The sequence below is a fragment of the Apium graveolens genome, chromosome 10, assembly GCF_009905375.1.
Source record: "Apium graveolens cultivar Ventura chromosome 10, ASM990537v1, whole genome shotgun sequence".
Lineage (NCBI taxonomy): Eukaryota > Viridiplantae > Streptophyta > Magnoliopsida > Apiales > Apiaceae > Apium > Apium graveolens.
The window spans coordinates 121,912,177-121,925,499 of NC_133656.1; positions in this window are offsets into that span (position 1 = coordinate 121,912,177).

Below are 13,323 nucleotides of genomic sequence, written 5' to 3' on the forward strand. Positions count from 1 at the left end.
TGCTATGAGTTAAATTCATTGTACGATACGGGCATAATCCGTCTACTGCTACACCTAAGTTCATATTTCGATGTTCCGAGGAAAAATTAGGATATTGAGCATCCATCATTTTCCAAGCCTCGCCATCAGCCGGGTGTCTTAGTTTCCCATCCTTTTTACGTCCCACTGCATGCCATGTCATAATTTTGGAAACTCTTTATACATGAACATTCTTTGCAACCTTGGCTTTAGTGGAAAATACCTCATTACATTTGCCGGCACTTTGTGAATCAACTTCTCGAGCTCGTTATTAATAGCACAATGTGTATTATCTTGTACAACCCACCTTGAAACTCCACAAGTATGACATTCATCTTTATCTTTATTTTCTGCTCAATATAACATGCAGCTATTTGGGCATGCGTATATTTTCTCATAATAAAGACCTAAATCCTTAATGGCATTCTTTGCAGCATTGAAGGACAAAGGCAGGTGGGCTTCAGGAAACACTTCTTTAATTAGCTTAAGCAACTCCCCAAATGCGGACTCACTAATTCCATGAACACACTTTAAATGATAGAGTCTGATCATGAAACCTAATCGAGAAAAGTTAGTACATCCCGGGAACAATGGTTGTTTTCCTTCCTCAACCCTTCTATAAAATTTTGTGCCTCTACATTTGGTCTTCCTTCACAATTTTCCCACTTTTTACCCATACCCTTGAACATCTCTTCTAAGTTATTCCCAAAATCCATCCCTGTTTCGTAATCCATGAAGTCAGTACTAACCTTTGGCTTCATTTATGAAGTTTCATAAATCCATTTGACATGAGCTAGGGAAGGACCACTACAAACAAGATGGTCATTGATGACTTCTCTTGTATGCCATTTACGATCAATACAATTTTTGCAAGGGCACTTCATTTCATTGCCCCTCACACAAACTGGGAAGGCATTATCTAAAAAATCTGTCACCCCTTGTCCGTATTCTGCGCTATATCTTGGTAGTCTTATCCAAACGGTACTCTCAGAGTCCATTACAAATGTCTAAACTTAGTTTGTATCTACCTTCACCTAGAAAAAATAGAGTAGATGTGACAATGAACTTAAGTTTTTATACTTGACTAACAGAGAGCCTGCGAAAACCACAAGGTGTATAAGAAGTAATATGTGTCATGCAGTAGTTAAGAAATAGTTGAAAAAGACATATGGATGTACAAGTAACAAGAGAGTGATGAAAGTAAATGGAGGTGCAAAAGAGGCAATGAAGCCGTTACTGGGAAACTATTATCATTATGATGGGAGAGAAATGAAGGATTGCATTTATGTCGAGAAATATGAAGGTGAGAGCAAAGGAGTCTACTGGTACAAAAAAAATTTTTAGGTTGATGAGCATTATTATCCTAATGGCGAGTATATAATTCTATTATTATCACTACATTTACTTCAGTAATTTTAGATTACTTGCAAGTCAATTCGGTATAATAAGATAAGAGTTATACAGTAACTCGATGTAATGAAATAAATATAATACCATTCCGGTTATCCAAGAATTTCTAAGCTCACTAGTAATTTTTCCTGTTGCTTCAACTTTCTGATTCTAATCTTCAATGCTAGTGACATTAAATTTAAAATTAATGATGAACACAAGTCCATAGAAATATAAATAGAGCTTATCAGGGGAACTAAAAGTGAAAAGAAAGCTATTGTATCCATTAACATTAAAAATAAAAATACATCAGAAGAACATAAACTTCATAGATTAAAGTACAACAGAAGAACATAAACTTCAAAGTGTTAACATTACGATCTAAAATCATCACTACTGTTGTAAAACTGAATAACATATGATCATGACATCTTTCTTTATTTATACTTTTGTAAAAAGAGAGAAGTGAGTGTAAATTAATACCAGAAGAAGCATAAGGCTAAAATTGTTCCTAAATAAAACATGAAATCAAATGAAAATAGTACATACATCACCAACAATGTACAGTCCAAAACAAATTAAGTTGATTACTAAAATAGATCCGCAAAATCATATCAAAAAACAACACACACAAATATGCAAAGTTAGGATCCAAGTATAACCTGATTAGATTTTTCGAAATAATACCTCGCGCTTTAATCCCCGCACCAATCAAGCTACTTCCAGTGATATAAATCCCCCTATCAAACACACAATACAACATCAGTAACATTCAAAATCAAATCAAACTAAATTACAGTTATACTTACATTATTACACAAGCCTAAAACACAGAAAAAAGAAACCCTAAATTATAAGTTTGAAACAAAGGAAATTATAAACCCCAAATCAAAAGCCCTAAAAAATAAACCCAAAATCAAAATACTAAAGCCCCAATTTAAAATACTAAAGCCCCAAATCAAAAGCCCTAAAAATAAACCCTAAATCGAAATACTAAAACCCCAATTCAAAAGCCCTAAAAATAAACCTTAAATCAAGAAAAAGTTCAAAATATCTGCAAAATTACCTGCAAAATTCACCAATGTGAAGTCCCCAAAGTATCTGCTAGTTGAAAACGAAGCTCAGATTTAGAAAATGTTGCCTAGATTTAGAAACCGAAGCTCAGATTTAGAAAAAATGTTGCAAAATCCACCAATTGAAAATGAAGGAGAGAAGGAGAGAGTGAATATCAGCCTTCGAAGCTCAGATTTAGAAAATGAAGCTCGGATATTTGGCCACCCAAAGAGTTTATAGATAAATAGTGAGAAGGAGATAGTGAGAAAGAGTGAGAGGATAGAAGGAAAGTAAATTGTGAGAGTGAGAAGGAAAGAGAGTGAAATTTGTTAAGGGGAGAAAATAGCCGCCTAATTTTTTGGCATGGGAAAGTGTGCAGATCTGTGTCTCAACATCATTTAATTATTTTTCAGTATTTTATTAAATATTTACAATTTTAAATATTATAATAAAATTGTATAACTAGTGTAAAATATATGTTAAAATAACACGACAATGATAAAATTAATCGGAACAATTATTTATATAATTTAATTATCGAACAAGAATATTTTTAAAAAAAAAAGAAATCGTTCGGGACAAGAATCTACAAGGAACCCGTGTTTACTGTAATTTGACTATTATAAAAACACACGATATAAAATCTAATTTTTTTTAAAAAAATTACACATCTCTAAAATTTGTAGGTAATATCATTTGTACAGTTGGATCGTTGAACAAAAATTTTAAAAAATAGAATCACCGCTCGGGACAAGACTTGATTATAGGAACCCGTGTTCACCGTAATTTGGCTATTATAAAAATACACGTTATAAAATCTAAAATTTTTTAAAAAAATTTACACATTTTTAAAATTAGTAGGTATCATGATCCGTACAGTTGGATCGTTGAACACGAATTTTAAAAAAATAGAATAATCACTCAGGACAATACTAGGTAACAGGAACCAGTGTTGACCGTAATTTGACTATTAAAAAAGCACGTGATATAAAATCTAATTTTTAAAAAAAAATATAAACATCTCTAAAATTAGTAAGTATCATCATCTGTATTGTTGGATCATTGAATTTTTTTTTAAAAAAAATAGAATCATCACTCATGACAAGACTTGGTTATAGGAACCCGTGTTGACCGTAATTTGACTATTATAAAAACACATGATATAAAATCTAAATTTTTTAAAAAACATTTAGATATCTCTAAAATTAGTAGGTATCATCATCTGTACGGTTGGATCGTTGAACAAAAATTTTTTAAAATAGAATCACCACCCGTAACAAGACTACCTAATGTGAACCCGTGTGCACCAGGGTTTGATTATTAAAAAAACATGTGATATAATTTTTTTTTTTTTAAAAATTCCACATCTCTAAAACTAGTAGGAGACAACATTCGTACCGTTGGATTAATTAAAAATTATTTTAAAAAAATTAGAACATGAATATAACAAATAAATTTTAAGAATAGTACAATAACTAACGCAACACTAAATAACTACTGCAACACTAGAAAGTAAATGCAACGCCTGAAGTGCCACGTCAGCTGCTACGTCAGCAACTGGACCCATTTTATTCCACGCCAACATTTTGGGCCCCATATGTGGGACCCACTGGTGCCATGTCAGCATACCACGTCAGCATACCACGTGTCATGCTGACGTGGCATGACACGTCAACATGTCACGTCAGCACCCGTGGGTCCCCAACATGCCACCTCAGATTTATTTTCCACGTCAGCATTTATTAAATAAAAAAAATATCTAATGCAATGCTATGACCTCTACTGTTGCATGCTACATAACACGAACAATTATTAGCAACGGTAGCTTTAATGTAATGTAACACTTTCACCACTGTGTTGCAATAAACTGAAAATTTATAAGTTGGTGAGAAAATCCGAAGAAAGTTAATTTTTTACCTTAGTAACTAAGTCAAGTTCTTTGTGATGAATTATTTCCTTCATGTACCCCATAACAAACACAAATTAAATTACAATTTTATACAAGAAAAAAATTAAAATTATGAGAAAGAATTATTACCGCCATATTCTCCCATAATACTTTATTCTTTGAAACTTTCTTCAGATCCTCCTTATACAGCTTAATGGAACTATAAACAAAAATATATATATAAACAAATTAACAAAATAGTGCAAAATATGTTTTGACAAGATAATTTACAAGTCAAGACTCGTATACACAAACATTATAAGTTCTACTTACTTGTCGACAACATCCACCCATTCCCCTTCTGCAATTCGACATTTAAGAGGGTCCATGTAATAGACCATCTCTGCTTCGGGTTTCACAACTGTCAACGTCCAGTGGTTCCTACAAAAATATGAACAAAGTTACATAATGAATTGAACAAATAATAAATGTTAACAGTTGTAGCAAAGCTGACATAATGAGATTCACCTTCTAATAAAATTGATCCCTAAATTACTGTAAAAATTCAACTTACAATTTGCAAGAAATATTATCAAGTTCTAACTTAAAATTATACGCATGTATTTAAAATATGTAACTTAAATTGTCTTCAGAAATTAACTTAAAAATGGTCGTATATATTTAAGAGAATTACTTATTAGATAACAATAGTATAAATACTCACACATCATTGTAAGGCATCAGAAAATATTTTCCTTTGTTAGCACCCTTGAAACGTGTAGCTAGTGCACGTGACCTCTGCGCTACAGTACCAGATCCAATGGCACCAATCGTGCTAGGATCTACGAAGCTTATCATGCTCAACATCTTATTATTTTTCATATATTCATTTAAGAAGATACATATATTAGTAGGCAATAGTGAGTAAAGATTCTGACTTTAATTTCGGAAAAATGAATAAAGATTTTTTAACACAAAAACTTACTGAATATAAAGGCCAATGACAAACTCTGCCATATTACCTCCAGAACACACCGCATGTACATCTGATAAGAACATAGTTTGCTTCTTTGACAAGCCAAAGGCTTGTTTACTCAACTCAAAAGAAAAAGTATAACCATCACTCAAGGAATTCTTTGCCCATGTCGATAAACGCTTGAATATAGACAGATAATTTCCACCCAACTCAACAACCAACTATGGTTCAACATCTTCAACTAATTTTTATGACTTCTTTGATATCTTGGCAAGATCTTTCATGGTTCTCTAACAAAATTGTATGTTAAAATAGTAAAAATAAACATGCTGAATAAATACATACTAAATATACTAAATATTCTAAAAAAAGCATCAAAATTTTGATGCTTCTCAATTCTACACCGATGGCAATGAGTCGGGAGCTCATATTTATCCCAGTAACAATAATTACAAAAAAACCTCTCTTTTACTACGAGATTATTGCATTTCAAAAATATATCTCGTTGTAGTGAGAAATCTTTTAATTTATTTTTTGATATTATTTGTGATGCGTTGCCACAAGGTCATAAGCTTTCGGTTTCTTATTATGCAATGAAAAAAATGGTGAAAATTTTGAAATTGGGATATGAAAAAATTGATGTGTGCGAGAATAATTGTATGTTTTATAATAACAACGAAAAAAAGTTGGTTGTGACATTTGTGAAGAGGATCTAACAAAGATGTCTTGGGGATAAATGGGAGAAAAATACCGAAGAAGGTCTTAAGACATTTTTCGCTTATTCCTCGTTTACAACAGTTATACATGTCAGAGCATACGGCTAAACATATGACTTGGCATAATTATAGAGAAGTGATAGAGGGAGAACTAACTCACCCCTCAGATGGAGATGAATGGAAAAGTTTTGATAAGCGATACCCATATTTTGCTAAGGAGTTTCGTAATGGTCGACTTGGATTATCGAGTGATGGTTTCAATCCATTCAGAAATTTCGCAATTTAATATATATATATTGTGGCCGGTTGTAGTGGTCGTCTATAATCTACCTACTTCTATGTGTATGAAAAGACCGTTCATGTTTATGACACCACTAATTCCCGGTCCGGATAATCCAAAAAAAATATCAATATGTTTCTAAGGCCCCTTATGAATGAATTATTTATTTTGCGATAAAGCGGAGTTGAAACTTATGATCAACATTTGAAGAAATTTTTTATCATGAAAGCGGCATTTATGTGGACAATTAGTGAATTTCCCTCTTTAGGTATGCTTAGTGGATAGTCAACAAAAGGGAAGATGGGATGTCCGGTTTGTGTTGGAAATGTACAAGATTCCCAACTCAAGAGTTTTGGAAAATGTTGTTAAGTAGATGTCTGTTAAGTAAATGACTATTTAAGTAGAATTAACAAAATATTTAAACAAATTATAATTTTTAAACCACTTTTATATCATTTGAAGATTGTTTATCAAGGGACCAAAATACATTCATAATTGGTATGAGGAAAAGTGGGAAGTAGGAAAGAAGAAGAACCTTCAATGTCAATATTTAGGAGGCCACATATTAAATACAACCTATAACATCGGTTCTCTATCCCGACTCCATTAAACCCAAGCTATAATGTTCGTTCATTGACCCTGACATCATTAAACTACCGTTAAAAACATCAATTAAATGGACAACGAACATAACAAATTCGGAATAAATGTTAGTGTGCGTCGGTTAGTCTTACACTCGACGCATTAGGCTACATATAGGGGACGAACACATAAAGTTCGAAACAGAAACACATTTCTGTAGTACTAAGAGCCAGCCATTAGGAAAACTCTTAGGTTGACAAATGAGGGAATCAAGAAAATCGAATTTTTAAAGCCAAGAATAAAAAAAATTAAAAATATATATAAACAATAAATTTTAGGGAACCTATTTTAAATTTTTATCATAAAAGACCTTAAAAAATAAGATATCTTTAAACACAATACATATCTCATTTTCTATACTTCTTTTATTTATTGGTGGGCACAAAAAAATAACTTCTATTAAGACATTATATATTCTACAACCAACCTGTTCCACTCGAACTCGGCTCGTTTATGATATAGCAAAATTCAATTTCTCAATATTTCTAATATATTTATCTTGATATTCTTGTTTCAACAAATAACTTATATAAATAAACGTAAATTATAAAAAATTTCTAAAATAAGAAATTATTAGATAATAATAATTGAATTCCAACTAATACTAAAACTTAGTCTTATTTAATTTTACATTGTATGACCAATGATAAATTGATTTTAGGTTTATGGATCTAATATTTACAATATAAAATTAATTATAGTTAATAATAAAATTCAATATGTTACAATTCGATGTTAGTTGTATTAAAGGAAAAAAAATATTGAATGTGATTCTCATGTAAATACTGTGAATTTTGATGTGATTTAATTTTACATATATTAAATGTTATTTTATGGAACATATCAAAAAAATTTGGATAAAAATGATCATTTGCGGAAGAAGAATAAAAAATATGCTACAACGGAGCTTGAGGTATTTGATGGTCATACTAAAGGTGAGACTTTACTTGATTATTTATTACAAATAGATTTCGCTCCACCCAGAAATACTTTTCGCAAATTCAAGCCTAGGGGCTATGGGGTAGATCATTATTGGACCCACGTTTCAGTATTTTGGGAACTACCGTATTGGGCATCTCATTACCTACGACAATGTATTGATGTCATGCTTACTGAGAATAATGTGTTTTAGAATTTATTTTACATAATTGTAAATGATCGAGTCAAGACGAAAGATAAAAATAAATCAAGGGCGGATTGCAAACATTTAGGGGTATGACATGATTTGTGGATTGATGAAAATCGGAAAATTCCTAAAGCACCATATTATATTACTAGAACTCAACTTTGACTTTTTTGTAATTGGATCTCTAAACTTAAACTTCCCGATGGATGCGTCTCGAATAAATACCGTTGTATCAAATGGGATATTTTAAGAATTACCGTTTTTTAATCGCATGATTGTCATATTTTCATGCAAAAGTTAATTTCTATTGCTTTTCTTGAACTTTTGCCATCTTATATTGTGGAAGCTTTCACCGCCCTCTCAAATATTTTTTTGATATTTGCTGGGTTTTTTACTACCCGAAGATTTGGATATCTTAGAAAAACGTGTGGTGAGGACAATATTTGTGCTCGAAACCGTCTTTCCACTGGCTTTGTTTGACATTTTGGAAAACTTGCTTGTATACTTGATTGAAGAATGTAGACTCGGGGGACCGATTTACTATCGTTAAATGTACCCTTTTGAGCAATTGTTGAAGCATATGATAGATAAGGTTGGAAATAGAGCACGGGTGGAAGGTTCAATTGCGGAGAGATATGTTGAGGAAGAAATGATTCATTTCTCTTTATTTTACTTTCGGTCTTCCATAAACACGGTTCATAATAAATATCAAAATATTTTGAGAAAATATAACTTGAAAAGTGGAAATATAATCAATAAAATCGTTTAGAAAATGAAGCGGCGAAAGTGTTTGAAGTTTGAGTTAGGTTTTATATTCAGAATTTATGGCTTGTTTAGTGTTATACATTTAAATTTTTTTACCCAGTGATCCAACCATACGAATTATTAGACATATTAATTTTAGATATATTTTTAAAATATTGGATTTTTTTTAAAATTAATCACATATGTTTTTATAACTAATCTATAAAATAAAATGTCTAATGCCTACCAGTATTGGTAGGAAATGACCCAAAAAAACGTGCATTTTCGTATTTTTTATTGATCGTTTGTAACATTTTTGTTGAACAAACTCTAAAGACCTAAATATGTATTGACTTTATTAGTGAAATTCAAAAACTTAGTTGATTATAGTTACATTCTCGTGTTTCTCTTACATTTAGATAAATTATAATTATTACGAAAAAACAATATATATCGAAATCTTTTGATTAAATATAACTTTAAAAGTGGAAAGTCATTTTATAGCGAAAGGAAACTAGGAAAAAATTAGAAAAGAAAATATTTATAATCAATAAAATACATTAGAAAATGAAGCAGCGAAAATGTTCAAAGTTTGACTTAGGTTTTATACTCAAAATATATGGCTTGTTTAGGGTTATACATATACATTTTTTTCCTTGTGATCCAACCGTACGGATGATTAGATATATTGGTTTTAGATATGTATGTAAAATATTGGATTTTTTAAAATTAATCTCATATTTTTTTATAACTAATCTAAATAAAAATTATTCAATGCCTGCGAGTATTGGTAGGAAATGACCAAAAACAAAGAAAACGTGCATTTTCGTGTTTTTTATTGATCGTTTGTCACATTTTTTTTGAACAAACTCTAAAGACCTAAAGCTGTATTGATTTTAGTAATGAAATTCAAAAACTTAGTTGCTTATAGTTACATTCTCGTGTTTCTCTTACATTCAGATAAATTATAATTATTACGAAAAAACAATAAATATCGAAATCTTTTGATAAAATTTAACTTTAAAAGTGGAAAGTCATTTTATAGCGAAAGGAAACTAGGAAAAAAATTAGAAAAGAAAATATTTATAATTAATAAAATCATTTAGAAAATGAAGCAGCGAAAATGTTCGAAGTTTGACTTACGTTTTATACTCAGAATATATTGCTTGTTTAGGGTTATACATATAATTTTTTTTCCTTGTGATCCAACCATACGGATGATTAGATATATTAATTTTAGATATGTATGTAAAATATTGGATTTTTTAAAATTAATCTCAATTTTTTTTATAACTAATCTAAATAAAAATTATTCAATGCCTACGAGTATTGGTAGGAAATGACCAAAAACAAAGAAAACGTGCATTTTCGTGTTTTTTATTGATCGTTTGTCACATTTTTTTTGAACAAACTCTAAAGACCTAAAGTTGTATTGATTTTAGTAGTGAAATTCAAAAACTTAGTTGCTTATAGTTACATTCTCGTGTTTCTCTTACATTCAGATAAATTATAAATATTTCGAAAAAAATTAATAAATATCAAAATCTTTTGATAAAATATAACTTTAAAAGTGGAAAGTCATTTTATAGCGAACGGAAACTAGGAAAAAATTTGGAAAAGAAAATATTTATAATGATTAAAATCATTTAGAAAATGAAATAGCGAAAATATTCGAAGTTTGAGTTAGGTTTTATACTCAAAATTTATGGCTTGTTTAGGGTTATACATTTAAAAAAATCAATGACCGAAGCGTACAGATGAATAGACATATTGAGTTTACATATGTATGTAAAATATTGGATTTTTTTAAATTAATCTCATATGTTTTTATAACTAATCTATAAAATAAAATGTTCAATGCGTACCAATATTGGTAGGAAATGACCAAAAAAAGTTATTTGTTTTTTAAATAGGTATATCTTACCAGGTTTGGCAGTAAATGTTCCCAAATTTGGTAGGAAAAGTGGACAAACTCAAATTAATAATTAGAATAATTTTATAAGAAATTCATTTAATACTTAATTTGAAAAATTATTTGATTTAATATAATATTATGTTGCAAATCTGTTTCAAACACTCTGTTGTCTTGATGGCTAGTCCCTTGTTTCTTCTTCAAGGAGGGGTTCGATTCCCCTCTTGTTACCTTTTATTTCTATTGCGCTCAAAACCTACTAGATCAGTGATCAACACACCTACCAAAACCATTTCACCCAGCAGCCATTACTCCCTTCGTTTTTACACCAGAAACCCTCTTTGTTTTTACACCAAAACCCTTCGATCCTCGTTTTTAGTACTTCGATCTGCAAGTCCCTTCTTTATTTTCTACCTCTCATCATTGCTTTTATTATATCATTTCCTATTCATTTTTGTTTAATTTTATATTATTATATGTATTTGATCATATGTATGCATATATTGTGTATGCGTATCATCAATTTAGTGTGTATTCTATATGGTTGTCATATGGGTGTTAATTTTAATCAATTTTACTAAGTATTTGGTGTTTATCGGGTTTTTAGGCTATATCTGGGGGAATTGCTCAATTATTTCCTACCAGGTCGAAATCTGGTAGGAATGGCTCCTGATGGGGCCCAGATCTTGTGCACGCAAGTACCAAAATCTACCAATATTGGTAGGAACATTGGTAGGAACTGATCGAAAAATGATACCAAAATTACCCCACTACAAGAAATTTGCTTTGAGACAACGGTTGTTCACCGTTGTTTGACGTCCAAATTTTCCGTTGAATACCCAGCACTCGGCTGATATAAAGTGACACAACGGGTTTTCAACCTTTATTAAAACAAGATAGTAAAACAGTTGTGTAAGGCTTGTTTCACTGCAGGACAAACAACAGAACTGAAAAAAAAAGCGTTGTGGACTAAGAGTAATTAATTTTTTCGTAAAATTTTGTGTCTATTATAGATAATGGTAATTTTAATTTCACTATTTTCTAAAAACATAACAACAAAAGTTTTGAATAAAAGCCCTTATTCTGGATTCTTTGAGACAATGGCTTTTATATATCACCTTTATGTGGATGGTCTTAAAGCAACAATTTTGTTCAAATCAACCATTATGTGCATGCTTTTAAACAATTGCTTAAACAATTTTAGTCACATTGTTTTTTATATTTTGAGATAACACCTTATAATTTTTACCAGTTACTTGAATATTATTGACCCAATGGTTTACAATTTTTACCTATTTGATTATCTAGCATAAGGAAACTGTTGATAATGCACTACTTAAGGTGATTGTTGTTTAAATATATATGGTACAATGGTTGTTTTTGCTTTTGAATCACCATTATCTGTTGAAGTGTAAAATTTTTTAATACAAATTCATATTTCATCCACAACTCATGCGGAAACTTAAAACTAAAATTTATCCAACCACAAATCCACATAAAACTAAATCCATATCATTCAATTCATCAATCCGCAAATTATCGATCTACCAACACAATCCAATCCAACCAAATAAGAACTACATCCATAGAACTTAATACTTGACTACAATGTCAAGCAAAACAGAATAACTAAACGATCTAACCAAAGCATAAGTACTTCTACCAAACATCCAATGTTTACTTAACATATCACATAGCCAACAACATATATGAAAACTTGCGCTTGATCAAATATTTCTAAAGAAAAAGACCTGAATCCAGAACCTTAACTTGCATAGTTTTTCATAAAATATTTTGCAAATTCAATATGAATCTTGTTCATGTCATCATCAGCATACACCAGGCTCGACCTACGCATTCACTGAAAAACCATCCAAAATTCACACTACGCCATAAGTGCACATAGGAAACCCCTACTATACAGTTGCATAAGGCCCAAATGGTGTTGCATAAGGTAATATGCAATACCAAGGGGGGTTGCCAATGTGGAAGTGGCTGTAGACACCTAATGCAACATTTTGTGCAACACTTGAAAGTATTACATCAGGTTGATTTTGCAATAGTAAATCACCTATTGGCAACAACATCAAATGTTACATTAGACCTGACAGGATAGTACACTTGGTCCTACGTGGTAACTGACATATCAGATGCCACGTCAGCAACAGGGGGTCCCAGAGCCACATCAGCATGCCATGTCAGCATGCCACGTCAGTTGGGTCCCATCCTGCCACGTCACCTTTGGGGGACCATAATTCCATGTCAGCATATGGGGCCCAGAATGTAACGTCAGTAGCGGGACCCTTGTTTATGCAACACCATTTTGATGCATATGCAACACTATTTTCATTCAATTGCAACAGTATATACCACATTATGTAACAACATTTTTTAAGTTGCAATAGTATTATAATCAAATGCAACACAATATAATGCAATATGCAACATCATATTCTGGAAAATGCAACACTTGCAAACATAAAATTTGGACATAACAAGTCTGTTTTTACATGATACCTGCTCTAAATGGCATCCAACAATACAGCCTTCTCAGACATCCAATAAAAACAGCCCTATCG